Source organism: Anas acuta, chromosome 1, assembly GCF_963932015.1.
Source record: "Anas acuta chromosome 1, bAnaAcu1.1, whole genome shotgun sequence".
Lineage (NCBI taxonomy): Eukaryota > Metazoa > Chordata > Aves > Anseriformes > Anatidae > Anas > Anas acuta.
The window spans coordinates 197,572,080-197,592,574 of record NC_088979.1 but is presented as its reverse complement, the minus strand read 5'-3'; the positions used below and the strand labels follow the sequence as shown (position 1 = coordinate 197,592,574).

The 20,495-nt window shown below is 46.1% G+C and overlaps 1 protein-coding gene across 1 annotated transcript in view; it reads right to left on the bottom strand.

The window, feature by feature from the left end:
- The window catches only part of FAM107B (family with sequence similarity 107 member B), a 54,785-nt gene extending 34,589 nt beyond the window's left edge, over positions 1 to 20,196 (bottom strand). Inside the window, exon 1 of the mRNA XM_068669991.1 lies at positions 20,062 to 20,196. The gene's annotated coding sequence lies outside the window, so the exon portion shown is untranslated. The remainder of the gene's footprint in view (positions 1 to 20,061) is intronic.
- Between the last annotated feature and the right edge of the window lie 299 nt (positions 20,197 to 20,495).

Genomic DNA, 20,495 nt, shown 5'->3' with positions numbered 1-20,495 from the left:
TGCTGTAATAGCCCCTGACTTACCCTGTGTTTGCACAGTGTGTACAACAGACCATAAAACAAAATAATAAAAGAAGGAAATGGGAAAGAGCTAATATGGGGAAAAATAAGAGGCTGAGAAAACCAAGCAAGACAAGAAGAGAAAAAAGGGATGTTTTAAAGAAGCTATTTGCACGCCCAGTTCTGAAATTATAACTCCCAACTTCCCTATCACACTGCTGCGTGCACTGTGGATGGAAAAAAGCAAGGCAGAAAAACAGGGCCACGCTGCCTCTTTTGAAGGGAAAACTCTGCCATCACAAAAAGCTAATAAAAAGACTAAAATATAAAAGCAACAGGCAAGACTAGGAAGGCAGGGAATGAAAAGTAATAATATCGATTCGAGTGCTTCATTTTTTATTCATGGATATTCTTTGCAGTGGATATCCTAGAAGCATATTGTGCTTAATAGGTGCCATCGCTGTGCAAATGTTTTCTGAAATAATGGCTGATTTATTCTGAAGTACACCAAAAACAACCACAATTCTCTATCAAGTCATAAACGGCCTCAGTCCCCCCAGGGAGCCTGCACAGAAGGACACGTGTGAGAAACAGCAGAAATATCTGCAAGTCCTACAGAAAAAGGTCATCACAGGAGACAGGCGTATGCAGAATTCAAGAACCCAAGTGGCATGTGGGCCACGTAAAACAAAAAGAAACCTTATCCCCAGGGAGAGCCCTTTGAAGGGGAAGCAATTCAATAGGAGCTGGGTGCTACAGTGGCTGAAGCGTTCGGCTGCTTTCAATTGCAAAGCAAATTAAAATGTTTTCGTTTGATAAGCTTGGTTAATTGGTCTATCAGCGGTCCCTGGCTTCTCAGGGAAGTCACATTTATTATTAACCACCCTTCAAAGAAGAAGAAGAAAAGGAAAAGAGTATTCAGTGTCCTCCAAGGGCAACCGAGAGCTTTGCCCTAAGCTGTTGGAGGACTTGAACTGAACAGCAGGAGTTCCTCCCACCTGGCCCAGCCACCTGAAGTTGTAGGGAACTCTACAACAGCTTTAACTTCAGAAGCACTATGTAGAATCAGACTGTACTGAGGAAATCATTTGACTCATTTGAAGCTGAAAACAAATCCAAAGCAAGTCTTGAACTATTGTTTTAATGACAGAGCTTTTTATTTTACTCTCTTATGCAAAGTGTTTGTTAAAAATGTGACCTTTCTCCCTTGGGATCTAAAAATTTGAAGTTAAAAAATAGGAAAGGCCTCTCTTCAGATAAAGTGTTGTGTTTTGTTTGATTAAAGCAATGATTAAAAGAGAACCAATGCTCGGTAATCCAGATGACTGAGGGAAATAAATAAATGAAGTCAGTCAGATGCATGAGCAGCACCTTATGAAGAGAGCCCCGAGCTGCTTCCTACCTCTCCCCCTTCCTCCTCCTGCATCTGGCTTAAATGCTTCAGTATTTGCGTTTTGAACGTTTCTTCCCAACTCAGACTGTTTCCCATACGCTAGCCATAAAGCCGCAATTCAGCCAGCAGATTAAGGCCCATTGCTGAAACTATAAATTTTAATCCTTAATTAATATGCAAACCCGGGCCTCTTCGCATTCCTCTTGCCTCATTTGCTCTCCTCCTTCGGCGGAGAATTTCATTTGGGGATGTTGCACGCCGTAATCCCATTAGCAGCCTGTCTCCCGCACCCCCTGCCATTGGGTGGCTTTTTTTTGGGGAGATAAAAACTGCTTCCAACGCTGCCTGGCAACAATTACAGGAATCACATCCAGATGGGGCTGAAAACGCTATTTAATCTACTGCGGTTTTGTTAATATCAAGCGTTCAGATGAATATTAAGGGGGGAGGAAAAAATGCTAGAGCCCTGGGAAGGACGTAAGGCACTCGATACCCGTTTCCTTTATTTACTGAGCAAACGTGCGAGGAAGCACGTGCTCCAGCGAGCCAAAGAGGCAAGTGAGAGGGTCACACGGACTGGGAAACTGTGCAGGAATTGCTCCCTTCCTGCTCCTTGGTCTCATGTGCGGTACAGGATGCTGGTAATGACACGGGAAGGCACAGACCTGAAGAAGGGTCCCTTCTGCTCCTCGCTGTTGTGTTGTCTTCTGTGGTAGCAGTCCTCAGAGCCAAAGGGAACGAGGAATGGGTTTGTCCAGGAGTCTTCCAAGTGGTGCTGTGAAAGCTCAAAGGGTACCAGAGAGAGGCACTGGGATGGGATCGGCAACCAGAGCCTCACTGGGGCGGCTGAGGGACATTCTCCAGCTCAGCCTCGAAGGCCTAGCCACACAAATAACAGGCTAGTTACAGCCAACCCTACAACAAACCTGTGCCCATGAGCACAAGCCATCTCTTTGCTTCTCCTCCTCCATCACCAGCCCCAGACGCACAGTGGATGGCTGTGAAATGGGCTTCAGCTGCTCCCAGACCACATCTGGTTCAGCTCGCATGCAGCCCTTTGCAGACCAGCCGGTGTCTTGCCAGAAGCTGACAGCAGGTGACCCTTTACTGGCTCTGGTGGCGGTGAGAGATCCCAAGTTGTACATCACCAATGTCACCCTCACCTTTGAAAGCCAACTCAGACCAGCTTTAAGACTTCCTTCTCATGACTAATGCCCTTTACCTAGGCATCCATTAGGTCTAAGAAAGAAAGCACAGCAAGCTTCGGTTTTCAAACCTGCTCTTACCCAAGGTAGAACCTTGAAAGACCACAAAGTTTTTCACGATCTGCACACCTAAATACATTCACGCATGGCTGGGATGACTTCTGCATGTTCGAAGCTTGTAGCCCGTTGATTTCAATGGTTTACATCGAGAGCAGGGTGCACAAGGGCTCAAAACAACCCCATTTTCCACTTCACTTAAAAGGATTCGAGACAACATACCAGGGAGAAAACACCAGTGTTGGTTTGTGTCCTAGCACTGAACTGATGCTAAAATCAAAATGATTTCAGCCAAAATCTTGACTGTCAAATATTCCTCACTCTTTCCACATTTCAGCCGTACTCTGAAAAAAGGGTGCTGTAAAATGAGCCTTGTATTTGCTCAGCAGGCAGGTAAAACACATACTAATTGAGCAGGAATTATGTGTGACCAAACTCATTATCACAGCAGAGAAAACGATTCGGTTTTAACGTCCAAAGCAAACACGTTTTCAGCTGCTACTCATACCAAGGTTGCACTAAGGGAAGCAAAGGCAGGGCAAGTTCCCAACATCTCTATCACCAAACATTTTAATTACTTAAACAAAGTCGCCTGACGCAGACCGGGCATGAAATGCAGCAGACATTTTGTTTCCAGATCAAATTTATAAAACGAATGAAGTTATCTAAAGCTAACAACTTGATTATTTTTGTCACTGTTCCAGATTTGGAAATTAGTAGAGCTATCCTAACCACGTTCCTGGCTTTCTAAGCTGAGAAAGCGAGGAGTTTGGAAATACTTACTGAATTGGAAGAACTACTTACTGAATTCATGAAATGAAATGAAAATCAAGACAATGTTTTCCCTGAATTCGACAGAAAGATTCCTGACAAGTTTTGCTTGGTTCCCACAAAAGTTGGTTCAAGTCTTCTAACCAGCAAATTCCAATAGGTCACAGATGCTTGTGGGGGGAGGGAAGCCCCATGCTGCTTGGATCAGGGGTAGGGAATTTAGACTGAATGTTTCACTAAAATAAATCCAAAATTTAGCCACAAACATATTTGTAAACAAGATTTTTTGCCCTTCATTACACTTATGTATTTCTAATACAGTTGAACTTCAGTGTTTCGATCTCTGTGATGCCAGAGAGCTTCCCCCACACATACATTCATCCTAGAATGACTCTGTGCCAGGCCTGAATTTACAGTTAGTGGTTACGCCTCATATCCCCAGCAGAGGATCTAAAGTCTGCTCCTGACCTGATCCTGGACAAGACTGGCTCCTGCATCACCACACCAGCAGGACGCTAGGCCTCTGTTTGCAAAAAGTACAAACCAAACACGAGGTCGTGTGCTTTCTGTGTGAGCATCAGGATGAAAGAAGGCAGAGATGGTCAGAAAGGGCTGTAAATGGCTGCAGCAGCTTTCAGCACACGTGTAGAAGTGAGGGGGAACATGCCAGAGGCTTGCAGACAGCCACGGCAGGTTTGGTTCGAGGAGGCAGGATAAGAGGCAGGAACAGCGAAACCTGAACTGGTTTAATTGGGTCCTTCTCCTTATAAAATAGTTATAAAAAGAAACATGAGATTACAGGACCAGCTGAAACTGGAGTGCTAATAAAACACAGGAAACCATTGATCTCCATATGAGTCATTTACAGAACGTGGACACAGCACCAAGCCCAGAGGGCTAAAATGCCTTTAAAAAAAAGAAGTACAGTACCTTGAGAAATTCGAGCACAACTGGAGAGAACCCACAGATTGCAATGACCACGGGTTTGCTGGAAACGTGAAGGTAGAAGATAGAAGTTTTTCCTGCCAAAACGCCAGGCTGACTATTTCAAACTGTTTTTCACAACCTGCTGAAATAACTTGGGCAACATCGTGCCATTTCAAAACACTCAGGAAATGTAAGGAGTTGAGAGAAAAGCTCAGAAGCATATATATATTTTCTTTTTCCACGTGAATGACTGTGCAACTGAGGTCTCCTTAAACTTAAGCATCACCAGCAGATCAGCCAGCAGCATGGAAAGCCAAAAAGCAAAACAAGAACACAGGAGAACATGGAATTTACTTAAGGTGTACAATAGACCCTGGCAGATCTCAGCCTCAGGAAAAAAAAAAAAAAAAAAAAAAACAAGAGAGAGAAGGTACTTTCTCTTTCTGCAGGATTTTGTAAATATGGGACAATATTTACTCTCGGTGTTGCATGTGGTTGCAAAAATCTGCTCTGTCTCATGAGCTCCTGCATATGCACCCCAAGTTACAAACGCATGCAAGCTTTTGCCAGATACAGTCAGACGTTTTCCTTCAGTTCCCCAGCTGCTAGAAAGTATTATCACATCCATACTTTCTTATGTCCAAACTTTCCTGGCTTTTGCAATGATCCATGCTTCCTATTTAAAGCTGGAGCTGGAGTGGATGGTTAAGTCATTTCACAAAGGGCTTGGTTATGCATCTCCCTCTATACAAAATTTAAATCATTTAGCTGTGAAGCTGCGTCTTTTCAGCCCAAGAAGCTGCTCCAGCAGCAGTTAAGTAAATAACATGAAGCAAAAACAGGGGAAGGAACCAAAGCGCCCCGTAACTAACACAGACGAGGGTTTGGGTTTGTTTTCATAAAAGTTCAAACAGAAAAAGTTTTATGACTTAAGTAAAACTAGCGCAGAATGGTTGAAAGGAGGAAGGTTTCCATTAAAGAGACCTGAACGGGTTCGGCAGTAATTGGAGCCCTGCCTGAGCTAACTTCTTGCCCTGCCACAACCAGCAGTGGACTTCAGCAGGGAAGTCAAAATTTCAGAAAAGCCTGAGAGCGAGCTGATGACAGCTGAGAGGGCAAGAGGCCAGCTCCGAAATAACGACGAGCACTACACTGCAGCCGGCCATAGGAGAGCATTTCCCACTTGTTTAAAGCTGAAAACGTAAACAGGACTTAAAAGGAAACGGTACTTGAATGGTGGACCAGGAAATGAAGAAGTGGGCTGGAAAAAAATAATGGGTTTTCCTGTGCCCCAAGGAGCAGCACCGGGATGTCCCCGCTCTCAAGAGAGAATCCCACGTAAGGGTCCCAGGGCTGTCTGTCTGCACAGAGCGGGATTTCAAGATGATGTTTCCTTTCCCTCCCTTTGCTGGCCATCACTGGAGGCTGCTCTCTCTGGAGAGAGCTGTAGGGCAGCTCAGGACAGCTCACACGCAGTAGACTTCAGCTCCTTTGAGGCAAGGAGAGTCACTCTGGTTTAGGGAGCCATCCTGCATCTGCACTTTTTAAAAGTCACATCTGATTCATAGCAAAGAAATAATTCTGACAGAGGAAAGAAGCGCTTAAAATGCTTTCTTGCTGCAGTGATGCCAACAGGAAAGCAGGGCTGGGAAACTCTGACAGCATCTGCAGCTTACTGGAACAGAGGAGCAGGCGCAAGGCAGCCAGAGCAGCTCAGCTGCCTGGAGTTCAGCTGTGGCCATCAGCATCCGCGCTGCCAGAAGACAACCTGAGCACGAAGCCACCCATCTGGGCAGCAGGGCCCTTAGAAAAAGGCCACCACAAGTACAGGCCAGCATCATCCCACCCAAGGATGGCTCCAGTAGAGGCAGCGTGCACTGGCTCACGCAGAGCAGGTGTTTCAAGTGCCACAAAGTTGGGCAAAGGCTGGATTTAGCCTTCAGCAGCCAGGTCTCAACTCACGCTTCAACAGGGAGAGGATGCTGCCATCGTGCCCTTCCCTTGTGCACTGCAGGGATCTCAGGAATCTCCCCGAAGGTGACACAGCTCACCCTGTAAACGCTTGGCCTTCGTAGCTGCGGCTGCAGCACACACTGCTGTGGAAGGATGAGGTGCTCTGGGACCAAAGCTGCTCTCACAACGCGTGGCTTCCTGACAGGGAGCTAACAAAATGATGTTTCATCACAGGCAACGCAACCTAAATGCCAGGCTCCCCTCTGACAGCCTCACATTTCGTCTGCAGCCTCCACCTAATGAGCCCACTGCTAGGATATACAGTTAAACCCCGTCTGCTGAGGCTGAAGATTAGAGATAAGAAGCAGGAGATTCAGGAACAAAAAAGTAAACAAAGGCAGCAGCAGCTCTTATTTCCTTCCTCATTAATTCCTCACTGCAACTGCGCTCAGAGGAAACCACCTGACGGACAGACAGACAGTCCTTACCAAATTCAGCCGCTCCTAGAGAGGGGGGCAGGCCAGCATCATTTTTTTTTTTATTAAAAAAAAAATAAAATAAACATGATCAGAACTAGGAAAACCTCATACAAGGTGGGAGCAGGGGGCTTGGTACCTCCTGGGGGAACACAAGCTGCTGGCTGCTGCTGCTGCAGGCAGCCCAGCTCCAGCTCGGTGGTGTAAATCCTGACTTACCGGGCTTGACCAGGAATTTCCCTCTCCACGAAGCTCTGCAGAGGGCAGCCACATCTTGCAGTGACTCGGGACAACCCCGGGCAGACCTTACAAGTGAAGTCAACAGGAGTCCTAGCACAGATTCCATACATTGCATGCACAGAGGCAGTTTAAACACGGGACAGCTCGGTAACAGCGACCCTTTAGCACAGCAGTGCAAACACACAAGTAGGGAACCACACAACCCGAGTCATCAAGATTTCTTGGCATAGAGATACTTGCTGGGCAATATTTTTCAGCTCCACAGTGGGATGGAAATGGAAACTTAAGTATTTTTGCTAACAAATAATGACTTAGGCGAGTGTCTCTAGTCCTTCTTTATTACATGGGCAGGGGGCCAGACAGAACATTTAGTTAATTAAAGTTTTATTGAAGGTAGCAAGTAGCATGTTTCTGACATCTTTCTTTTTTTTTCCGCAGTAGAATATAGCCCTTAGCCTTCCTTTCATGCACTAATAAAAAAGAAAATTGAGAAAAATAAAAGCCTATGCAACTCCCTGCAAGGTCCAAATAAAAAAGCTGCTGCTAAAATTTAAAATAATAATAATAATAATGCAGGAAAAATGGGCAGGAACCTTCCTTGTCTAGGTTGCTAAGGGGAAAAGGTAAAATTTGGTGTAAAAGGCAGGAAATAGGATAAAATAACAAGATGCTCATACTCTGGGCATTGGACAAATGTATCAATTCTGGTTGTATTTGTTTGTCATGTGTTACTCACTGGGCTTGTTCACGCCCTGGGAAGAATCCCAGACAAAACAGATGGTTAGTGGCCAGCAGAGAGCACACAGCTACGAGACCCGCTCCTTAATGAGCGCTTCCCATTTAGCAAAGATTGATCCTGCATGATGTGACAGGCCAACGACCCAAAGAAATTGCTTTACAACACGATCCCTGGCTGCAGAACGCACGGCCGATGTATTTTCTGTGGGCTCACCGCGTTTCCTACCGGTGTGTTTGAGTTTCCATTTCATGCAGATGCAAGTTCTGCTTTTTTCGGTGACACAACCCAGCTGCACATCAAACCCGACTGTTGGGCTTTCAACCCAAAGGCCTGGAGCTGGTTTACAAACACGTACCAGTTTGGAATAACCAGTTTCCTCCCTGCTCAGCTTCTCAAGGTTTCACCGAATCACAGGAACTGCTCGCTCTGCTGCAAAGGCTTCCAGAAGGCACCGAAAAAGGAGCCTTAAATCTTGACAGCGGTAACAGGACGAGGGGACAGAAGTGCCGGGGGTTTCCCCACCCCTCTTCAGCTTTACTAAGTTTTCGTACGGTTCATTGGGCAGAAAGATAACAAGAATTAAAGCCTAGCCAGCATCTCCCAGCACAGCTGCCCACAAGATGACAGTTTAGATTGTGCCGGAGGAAATCAGTGTGGTTTTCTTTACGAAGGTAGCAGCCACGTCGTACAGCAGCTAGACACGCCGTAAGAAGAACCTAGAGTGCTGTTCTGGTAACGTTTTAGTTAAATCAGCAAAACCAGGCTGCAAAAGGCAGGCTGCAACAGCCACCACGGGGAATCCTAATGGAAAGGTAAGCAGCAGAAATATGAACCGAAAGAGGAACTGATTCATAACCGAGAAGCAAATAAAGGATCGGGTCAGGTAGTTAAGGTAAATGCCTTTCTTAGACCTCTCCTCTGAAATTTTGGCTAGTTTCAGCCTAATTTGTCAATGTTTTGAAGCTTTGGAAGCTCCCCTAGATTTCCTGTAAGCTGGTGGCTGAGTCAAGAAAGGCTCCACCCAGGAGGGAAACCTGCCAGGGCTGGTTCCGGCGCTGCGGGACGGGACGTGCACGTGGCAGCCTTCCGAAGCAGGTTAACGCTTAAAAAAAAAAACACAATTCTTATGGAAGAATTCAGATGAAGAGGAAACGAAGCAGCAGGGAAACAAAATGAAGGTTTCTGGAAGGCCTGCCTGGAGGATCCGCACGCTGAGTGCAGGTGAATGGGATGACAGGAGGGATTTGGATACACAGCACAGGAGGCTTCAAGCTTATGATGCTGGTGTGAAGGCCTCCTGCAAGCTTATCTCCTGCAGATCAGCCTGAAAGTTCACAGCTTCAGCTTGTAGCGAAACTGCGTTTGGTACAAACAGAACCACCTCAAAGAACAATTATTATTTTTAATTTCTCTCACCTCCTTTTCGTTCCGGGCTTATGTAATAAGCTAGTCCCATAACCTGACTCGCCTTCTTACCCTGCCTGTGCTCTAGCTGGAGGGAGGAGCCTTGCAAGATACCTCTGGCTTCTGTGGCAGATTTGAAACACATAAAAAGCCCAAACGGTTTGAGTTTTAAGTACAAGGACCTCTTCTACAAGGAAAAGCACGCCAGCCTGCTGGATGTGATTGAAGTACCACTCTCTCTCTGCTCTCACTAACTGCCCAAGTTACCTTCATCCATGTTCTTGCAAGAAGCACTTTTGGTTCTTTTGCAAGAAGCACTTTTGGTCTGCCCATAACTGACCCCTGTGCTCCAAGGCATCTTTCACTTAAAAAACTGTAATAAATTGTCTTATGCTGGATAATGCAAAGGTTCGACCCTCCTGCAGCAAGAATAAGCGGAGATCAGTAACTGAAGGTCGAGTCCTGCCACTGAAAGCCTTTCCTCCAGCTGTTGTCTGCTTCGCCTTTACTTCTCTCACTTCTTCTGTTCATGCCTGGAGCAGAAGCAGGCAGGGCCCCAGCTGCAGCCCAGTGTCACACTGTCTGGCTCTGGAAACCACAGCAGCATGCAGCTTTGCCCTCTGCTTTACGCCCTGCCTGTGAAAATCAACACGTGGAGTCCGGAGAAGGGCTGGGAGGAGAGAAAGTGTGCTGCCGCCACCAGCACCAGCTGCAGGGCAGATTTTTCCATGCTGGTATTTAGGGCGCCCGTATGTGCACACCTTTGCTGGATGTCCGCCAGTTCTGAAGCTGGGATTTAAGCTGTGAACAGCTGGCTCCACATTAAAAGTTTTATGCTCTGAACAAAAAGCACACAGGTGAAAGGGGAGAATTGCACAGTTAAATTAAAGGCTCCCGTTAAGAGACCCAGCAGGCTTAAACCCAGCCTAGGCTTTAAATGCCCTGAATTGTCTCAAGCTTTTAAACTTCTTTCACTCTTCTTTCAACAATTAGGTTACAGAAATATTTTAAAATCATTTTTAAGAGCCCCATGGTTCACTGCAGGACCTCCTGATTCCCTAGCACTGCCCTATCACTTATTTACCTTAGATTTTCAAATTAGCCAAGTGCTGATGAGTTCACATTCAAATGAGCCACGAGCACCAGAGCAAACCAGGCAGTTAAGGCAAAGGGAGCTGACTCAAACAGCATCGAGCACAGAAAGCATTTCACTGTCCAGAAAACTACAGAAAGTTTGCTTTGCTTCTTAACGACTACATTTAGAAACAAGAAATGCTCATTAAGAAAGTCCCAAATTACTGCACAGAAACACCACGAAAAACTCCCCACCTCTTCGTTTCCATCAGTGATGCAAACACGAGGTACTGGAATGAACCACGGGCCTTCCAAATGCTTCTTCAGAAAAGGAGGAAAAAAATCCCAAACCCCGTTACAGTACCACACTGCTCTAACAACACAGATCCTGACACACACAGTCACTGCAGGAGTGCTGCCACCCCCTCCAGCACGTAAGGTAGGGAAAGAAGCAAGTGAGCAAGTGAGCATCGTGCTGAAATGAATCTTCTTTTGCATTAAAAACAAACAAAAAACCCAACACATTAAGGGTCATGGCCACTGTGATCCAAAGAACTTATCAAAACCTAAAAAAACCCACAATGTTTATCCTATGCTCAGTCCAAATCCTAATGAAATGTAACACTTGGCTGGGACAGAGAGAAATTCACTGCAATTTAATGCATCTGTAGCTGGTGCCATCCCATAAAACAATGCCAATCACTCGCCTTTGACTCAGCTACGTTTCCACATTTAGCACGACTGCTTCGGGTGACTGACTCACACAAATTACCTATCTGGGAGATGAGCAAAGAAAATCTCCGGCATGATTCTGCTGCAGCTTTTCAAAATGAAGCATAATTTGCCTGCTGCTCCTTATTTGAACTTCAATTATTTGGAAATTTGATTTGAATTCCCATTTGTCTTAAGGAATCTTCTCAGAAGCACCAAGCTTATTCAGGGTAACATAAGGGGCACAGAGCTGGCACGTACAGAAGCGACCATGACCTAACCAGATCCTGTTTTCGCGACGCAGAAGCTTTTTAGGCTGCCTACTTGCCTGAAGGCCTTCATAGGAAGAGGGTTTCTGTCTCGGGTTAGTGAGTTGCTGCCTGAAATACAAAGTTTAACGTGTTTATATTATCCATCCGTTCTGTTCCTGTTTGCAACATCTCCTCCTGTTTGTTTTTCCTCTTGCTTCAAAGTCCTGAGTTAAAATTCTAGCCTTGCACTAATTAGTTATCGCTGGAGGCAAGACGATTCAGTCTTTGTTTCCTCATCAGCAAAAAAAAAAAACAAAAAACAAAAAAACAGGACAACAATAAATATTTAATCTATTCAAATACATACTGAAACAATTTGTTTACCCTGACACAGTTGGTTTTTCAAGTACACAACGGCTCTGTAAAATTCTAAGCGGAGATTCCCTGGTTGTGCTACACTACATAAAATCAGGATCATTTTCTGCAAGTGGCTTGTTGAGCTCTCATTTCCTGTTTTTGGAAGGAAACCGTGTCTTACACCACACCTCTAAGCCTCCTGTTTTGCAAACCATGGTACTCCAAGGTGAGTTTGAGGCATCTTAACTCCGAGAAACTTTTAAGAAGAGAAATGATACCTTGATTACAGAGACTGTAAATCTTTAGAATCTGAATGGCTGTATTAAGAAAAAAAAAAGGCATTTTTTCAGTCCCCTTCCTGAAGGAAAACACCCAGTAAGAATGGGAGTAGGCGCTCCTTCTTTCCTTGTTTTTACAGTACTGAGTTCTCTCTGATATCCAGTATTTTGTTGACCAGTATGTGTAACGTGGTGCTTTCTAAATCCAGCTCAGCTTCGTGGCACTCTAAACATCTCAGGGAGTAAGTTAACTTTATCTGTAGTTGTTTTAGCAGTCAATTAATCAACTTCCCATTAGAAAGAAAAAATACCTTCAAATGAAGTGTGATGCTGTAGATAAAAGAAAAGATGAATCTTAGGTCTGGTGGACTATCAGATCTGAGCAGGGAATCACTCGAGGCTTCTGCACCATTAAAGGTTAAAAAAATAAATAAATGAACTCATCACTGAAACTTTAACATTTAATTCTACCAGTCTTCTGCTGCTAGTAATAAACATATTAAGATCCACTGTTACAAATGGGAGGAGGGCATTGGAATGACCCCTCAGAGCAGTTTGCTCAAGCAGAGCAATCTGTGTCCCGTTCAATGGGACTCCTGTTACCTGGTTTCCAGTCGATCCTGGCTCTTCAGAAGCACACGCTCCTCTAGGCCAAAGTTCATTACTAAACCCCTGCCTTTCAGTGCACAGAACAGCTCCTTACAAACACAGCCCTACTCCTCACACTACCAGATGATGGAAGTCAGAGGAATTAAGCACATAAACAAAGTCTTACACTGATATAGAGAAACACAGAAAAGTAAAACAGCTTCAGCAGCTAGACTTCTTTTTCATGCATAATTCCAAGAGGGGTAAAAGCAGTTTCATTGAAAGCTGATCCTGGGATGCTTTGATAATGAAGGATTTCACGTGGCAGCCACTAAGAGCTTAATTAGCACGGTATTCTAAAACTTGGGCATCCCGGGTGGAGAGCTGAGGACATCCCAAAGAGCTGCCCACAGGCTCAGCAGCACAGAAATGGGAAGAAGCAGAAGTTCCTGTGGCTGATGCTGCCTGCAGGCATGCCGTGCCATGCCATGCCAGCAGCAGCACGATGGTTTTGAAGGAAGGAAGTGAAGAACTAGATCACTGTAGGAAACCAGGGCAGAGGATTAGGAAGAGATCAGGCTGACACCTGAATTACGCTTTGGACAGGAGAAGTGAGCTCCATATACTGCTGCCAGAGCATCCAAGAAGTCTCCCAGGATTTAAACACTTTCCTCTCTTTTAAAGTTCTTCCCCTAGGTCTTTTAAAAAGCTGTCCCAGCCTCACTGACCACACTAACCTCTGACTCTGCCCCTAGAACTGACCCTTCTTCTTTGAGGGGTCTGCTGGAAAATATCACAATAAAAGTGACATCTACTGCAGAGATTTTCCAGTGAAAAGTACTGCTCTGGGGTACATTAAGTCCTATTTTCTTTTAAAATGGACTTATTTTATCTACCTGTGCTCCTATACAGGTGTATATGCACTTATATGTCCTTGCAACAACTTTTGGCTGATGCTGGTAAATGGATTACCTTCAACTAAAGGAGCGTGTTGGGTCTTGGATCTGTCAATCCTATGAGTTCTCTGGATGCAGACAGCAGGTTGGGGAGATGCCTTTTTAGTACTTCTATAGAGAAAAGTAGATCTGAAGTGTCTGGAAGGTATATGGATTCCTGTAAGACAGCTCACAGAGTAAGAATTATTCTTGTAATGCAATGAGCATGAGTGAAAAAGCACTTTTATGGAGATACATAAAGATACATCTAAAATCTGAAGTCTCAGTAACAACCTGGCTGTCCAGCAAAGCAGCCGTATTCAGTGCAAAACTGATCGCAAAAGCAAGAAATATTTTTACTTCAGGTTTGCAAAAACACAATGTTAGCATCACATAAAATATCATAGATCATCTTTTTGCATTTCTGATCACCATTGGCTCACTCTCTCTTCCCTATTTAAAAACTCCTCAGGGCAGAGAGTGTCTCTAGAAGTGGCAGGACAGTAATAGGCAGGTAGGGCCCTCGGGTCCCTGGAAAACAAAATAGCTGGCACACTTATTTGCTAACTTGAGGTAGTAATTTTTCCTCGCATCCTTGAGCAAGGAGATTTATTTTGCTTACTAGATTAAAAAAAATATATATCAAAGTCCCTGAACATGCAGTAAATGCATGGATTTAAAGGGAACTTTGAAGGTATGGCACTTCAGCGTGATTAGGAAAAGAATGCAGCACATAAAACAGCCACATAAAACTCTCTCTTTTCACTCAGTCACTAACCAAAGAGGAAACAAACCAGGCTCACGAGCTTGGATTTGATTTTTCTCAGAAGACAGAACGCTTTGATAGAAGGACATCTGTAACGTGTTTCAGCTGTTTAAACTAAAAGGAAGTGACTGGCATGGACATCCACAACTACGGTCTTCATAACAAGCTTCAAGGCTGGCTTCCTTGTTGCTGGAACCTCAGGGACGTTTTTGTGCCTCTTTTCGGTGCAATACAGCTCCAGTCCAAGAGATGAATACTTTCTGCTTTTCAGGGATGTAACATTTCTTAAATCCTAAAGCTAGCTTTTAAAACTATTTCCTGGCAAAAAAATAATAATAATATGTTTGTGTTTTACAGAAGTTTATGATTTGTTTGGTCTCCTTGAAATTGAGAGATGTCGTGGGTAAATGAAGAGCCACGGACATGCCTGGACTGTCTTTGGAGGGCTCCACAGCTGCGGTAACAGAACTGTAAGGACAACACCAGGCACTGCCAGGGCTTCTCTCCAGAACACACAAAACTCCCCGTGCCTGGGCGTTTCTGCTCAGCGCGTCCTTGCACAGCTTACTTGGACAAAAGGCACACCTGGTGGCTACCACAGGAAATCTGAAGGATGCACCAGCAGCACTCGGGGATGCCCAGCAGGTCATCTTTTTCCCTGGTGACACCTCCAAGGGGACTGAGGTAGCGGAGATGCTTTTCATCTGAAAGAGCAGAGCGCTGCATGTATAGAACAGGCTGCTCAGCAACTCGTCCTCCCCGTACAAAGAAAGTTTCCTTTGGCTCCAGCTAAACACCTTGCTCTCCAGAGGCACCAAACAGCAAAGCTTGTCCTCTACATCATATTAACACGCAAAGTGACTCAAGGCCATCCATTCTGATCCCCGTCCCTAAGCACTGTGCACTTCACCCACCTGACAGCACAAACTCCAGCTCCTCTGAAACCTTTTCAGGCTGTTTAGCAGCACCCAGCACAGCCCCCGGCCACCATGAGGAGAGCATTTATGCACACACGAATGGTCTTGACCCACTTCTTGTCACTTCGTCTGAAACGCTCGGAGCTGTGAACTGCATTTCATCGTTAGCTCTAGAACAAAGGCCTGTGCATAGCCGTGAGCTCTTATGAATGCCCATTCACTGCACATGCAGGGAACAAAAAGAATCACTCTGTTGTTTCCCATCCTCCTGCTCCTCTGGCCAGCCCACCAGGAGACCCACTAAATGCCAGCCCTGTGGGAATACCTTCGACTGGCAGTGCTGGGCTCCCCGTCCGAGCAAATGACTTTAATTCCTGCATGGAGGATAAAACCAAGATCTATCACGGAATATCCTGACCTGGAAGGGACCCACAAGGACCACTGAGTCCAACTCCTGGCTCCACGTAAGATCATTGTCCAGCACATTCCACACCTGATCATCTTAAGCTCTCCAGAGGATGCTTAGTGCAGCTCTAAATGTGTCAGGCTGAGATCTGCTAGAGGACAGACCAGGGGTTTAACGGTTTATCCTGCAGGAATGCTGCCTGAAGTTTCAGTTGAAATGTAAAATAAAGAAACCAAGCTGAAAGAAAGGAGTTTGTTCCACTGTTCCGAACTTACTGCATCATTCCTCTCTTTGTAAAGCGCATATCTGCACAGAAGGCAATCTTCTGGTTCTGTGCTGCCCGAGAAATTTTAAAAATGCAAGGAAATCCAGGAGGTTTGTTGGTAGGGTAAATAACCTTTGCTTTATTTAGCCCTATCGCATTGGTACTCCCAGCTCTCACCATGAAGCTAGCAGCCCTGTCCCATCCAAGCAAGCTGATGACCTGCTAAAGGCTCAATTAAGTCCAAGCTGGATTAGATCGATACTGGAACGCAAACTGCACCAAGACCTGCTTTAGACCCAGGTTAGAAGAGTAACTACAGAGCTGAGATGTGATTTAACAATATTAGGCAGACCAGAGGCCACAAATGCCCCCAGGTCACTGGGGCTTGTTCTTTTATACTCAGAACTTGGAGAGGCTGCTGTCTCACCTGGGATTTTCCTAGCCTTCATTGCACAAAACATTACAATGTTGGCATAAACACAGAAAGTAGACCCAAAACATGTTTTGAAATTAAACCGAAGGCCACGAGGGACTTGGCAGCTGGCACAGTCACCAAACAGCGACGCAACCAAGCGCCAGTTCAAACTTCAGCACTCCCAGTGCCACCACGCAGAGGCAGCAGGCACCCTCCTGTGTTTTCTTCTGCCAACACTCGCTCACCTGCAGCTGAAGGACCTCCCCAAGCAGCACCCACTACATGGAGGCAGGTGTAGAAAGGGGAAGAAAAGTGTTTTTACCGTTCTGCCTCCCGTGTGTGCTGAACGTCTTAGCTAAAGGACTTACAACTACAAAACCCTCCCGTTTTCCATCGCCTAACACAGACAGCAGGCATGCTGATGCTTGAAGAAGCAGCTGCCCACTAACTGCGCCTCAGACAGGTTACCAGGTTGTTTTTCATAACCCTCTGCTCGGCCACTTTGGACCGTGTCTCTTCTCTTTTCTTCTCTTCTCTCCATATGCTCTGTGCAGGCGGAAGGAAGCTCTTTCGTTTCAGCACTAGCCAGCAGTTCAAAAGACCCAAGTTCAAGCTTGTGCACCACCGCACATTTCCTGTGCAATCACAGAAAAGCCAGTTACTTTTTTTTGCACTTTTATGCTCCATCTGCAAAGGGAAGGAGTCTTCCCCGCTGCGCAAAGACACAACACCTTTCCCCTCCAGCATCATTTTGAGAGGATTAATAGAACCGAAGAGTGCACTCACAGAGATAAGTCCGACAAGAGCATTAAAGATGTGGAAAAAGGAAGATAAATCACCTGGCTAGGACTTCATTCCACTCTTTCCTAGCAAATTTGCACCTCTATGTTCAGGTTGTTATGTCACCAATTCCCTTTCCACAGTCTAATCTTTTTCTGGCTTGTGTTAGAATTAAACATCAAAACCTCGACTTACACGCTCTTTGGGTAAGTTTAAATAATAATAAATAAATAAATAAATAAATAAATAGAGTTAAAGAGTTTCAGGCTCTTTGCAACATGTTAAGCTTCAAACTATACTTCAGAACTTGTCAGGTCTGGCCAAAGCAGAATAAACTTCTGACTAGTCTCTGAACTGAAGAAGCATTAAGAACAGTGGCGGTTTTTTTGCCCTCCAAAGTTAAGACTGTGTGTGGAGCTTGTTCTTTTGGTGCTTGCTTTTTCCAAAAACGTACATCAGAACAGTATCAGCTGGGAACTGTGTCTGACGTGCTCTTTTTGGATACTTAGGAGATGCAAACAGACAGATCCAAAGTTGTACCGTGCTAAAATGCTAGATATAAAAATGGTCCATCAAAGATTCTGTAAAGCTGAGTATTGACTCGCTCTCTCTAAAGCTACCACAGTGCCAGAACAGCCTCACCGTTGGCCAAATGTATTTAATATTGTCAACTGCATACAAAGGTAACAATTCTGGTCAATAAAATCATTTTTTGAAACTGAAATGAAGCCAAAATTCTGTTAAGGCCAATTATTGGTTAAACATTTCCACTCTTCCCACAGCTAATAAGCAAGAATGTTGCTTCTACCTTTACCAAGTTTCTTCTGCTCCCACTTTAGATGATTTTTCTTTATTTAATGCTGTTACACGGCTCATGTTTTGATGTTACTCTAAAACAGGTCTGTTTCTCAGCACCACAAGCATGGCACTATGTAAAAAGTTCTGTGAATCCCACACACACACACACCCTGATCTGCTCTCTCAGTCCATCCCAAGCCTGGCTGTTACACTAAAGCGACTCTGTCGAACAATCTGCCACTTCAGCAAGTGCACTGACTATAACCATGCACAAATCAGCTTGCAAAGAGGCCTGTGCATGTGTGAGAAACGAAAGGTCTCCAAACTACTGCTGCATGCAGTTCTTCACTGACCTAGCTGTGCGGTGTTATTATAGGACAGTTCAACGCAGCTAATCCCAAAACCTTTAAACGCTCAACTTGAGCTACAGAAACTTCTGCCTTTCGAAGAGAAGTCCTGAAAGACCTCAAGACTGAAAAGAGAAGGAAGATCACAAAGTGATACAAAGCAAAAAGGAGAAAGCAAGTTGGAGAGTGTTTAGGAGATTTGAGACTGTCTCATTTCTACCCCTTACCTTCAGGGAGCATCAGCGTAACATTTTAATTAGCAACAATTCAATGCTGGAGATAAAGTAGCAACATTACTCTGGGGCATTTTGGACCCTGAAAACACAAGTGACACTTCACCTGCCAAAACCATCCCTGGCAAAACTCCACTGACATCAGTGGAACTAGCCCAACCATGAAATTGGCCCACAGTTGCTTTAAGACAATAATGGCTTTGTTTTAGGAGAAATAGGGTATCTGTGGTTGTTTTTAATAAAGCCTAGCAAACAATTGCTTATTGTTACTAAGCAAATCTCACTGACAATAAGCAAGCAGCTATCACATTTGCCGTGCGCACTGGCTGTCCATTTATTGCTTAGGAAAACAACCGTCAATAAAGGAAGAAGATTCTCGGTGTCCTATTCAAATCATGAGGAGATTACAGACTGACTGCTTCCCCAATTGCCCACAACGTCCACAAGTAATTATTTCCATTGTAACAGTGTTCTTCCATGCTCCTAATTCACTGCCAAGTCACCGAAAGTTAAACATCCCAGTTTAAAAGAAGTTAAATATCCCAGATTTAGCGCACATACCCACGTACCACAGCGCTGCCAGGGAGTTATTCAACAATACCCCCACCGCAATCCCCATCCAGCAACCACATTATGCTCATTCAAACGAGTTTTTTTTTCCTCATTTTGTTGCGTTTTTGTCTGACTGTGCAGATTCTCAGCAAAAACCAAAAGTTCTCGTGCTCCTGGCTCCTTCTCGAGCGTGCCCTGAACTTGCAGAACCGGCCTCTGCTCCGACACCAAGGCACTGCCATATGCCAGTACTCCTCAAACTATTAAAGAACATTAAACAGAAGGAGGAAACACTTGGTTAAGTCACACCGACCTTCTACGTTGCACCCCTCGCTCGTTTGAACGCTGAAATTCTCCGAAAACACTGCTCTGTGCAGTCACGCTAACCAGTCGGGAAGCCTTTCAATCCAGCACGTAGGGAAATGGAGGCACTGGGACCGTCCAGGGAAACTTTTGACAGAGCTGCAGTTCGAGGGGTGGAAGCACAGGGAGAGTTCGCCAGCCTCTGAGGCTCGCAGTTTGACCAAAAAGTGGGGGTTTTTAGGGAGAAAACCACTCCACACACCCAAAGCTCAGCTGCAGCCGCTGCTCCAAGCTCACCTTCATCGGGACAGGAGATAAAAGCAGTCATCCCGCCATCGCAAGGCGAGGGGATTGTTTCTCCTTCTCTTCACAGAAGAAACTGTCTTTCCTTCTCAGCCACCACAACCACCCCAGGAGAGAATAAAAGTTACTCCGCGGAGCAAAACCCCCTCCGCCAGCCCCAAAAGCGAGGGGAAAAGCACCCGACACGGGCAAAAGCCATGCTCCAGAGCAGCCCGGACAGAGGGGCGCCCTATAATTTCACCCCCTCAAGCTTCCCATCCTAAAATAAGAGAAATTAGGCAGAGGGAGGTGTCACCCCGGGGTCCCTCAGCCCTCTCAGGCAGCCGGGGAGCTTCGGGGTGCGCCCTGAGGGGATGCAGGGTGTGCCCTGAGGAGAAATGGGGGGCACCCTGAGGAGAAATGGGGTGAACCCTGAGGGAAATTGGGGTGAATCCTGAGAGAAATGAGGGTGAAACCTGAGGAGAAATGGGGTGAATCCTGAGAGAAATGGGGGTGCACCCTGAGGGGGCTCTCCCCCGATCCCCGCCGCCCGGGCTGTCCCGCCCCGCCATCGCCGCGCCTTTGTGTGCGGGAGATCCCCAGCCACAAAAAAATACGAAAATAAAAAATAAAACCTACCTCGGCGGGGACTGCTATCCCCGAGCCGCCGGGAAGAGGCACCGGCAGGAGGAGAGAGGGACACCCGGAGGGCAGGAGGAGGGACAGGGAGCCGGAGGGAAGGCGGCAGCTGCCCGCTCCGAGCCGGCCCGGCCTCGCCTGAGGGGAGCGGCGGGGCCGGGGGCGGGCCGGGGGCGGACCCGGCGCTGAGTCAGCGCCCAGGCGGCTCCTCCGGCCCCGAGCACGGAGCCGCCTTTGTTGTCGGGTTCCCTCAGGGCGAGGGGGAGACGAGGGGGAAAGCCCGAAAGAGTGAGGGGGTCAAAGGGGGTGGTCTCCCAAGCCGGCAGGAGGCTGCCCCTGGTCCCCCGCGCTGAGGGGGGGAGAGGGGACGGGCCGCTATGGGCAGCGGTCGCGGTGGTTTTGGGGCACATGCTGAGGTGGTGAGGTCCCTCAGT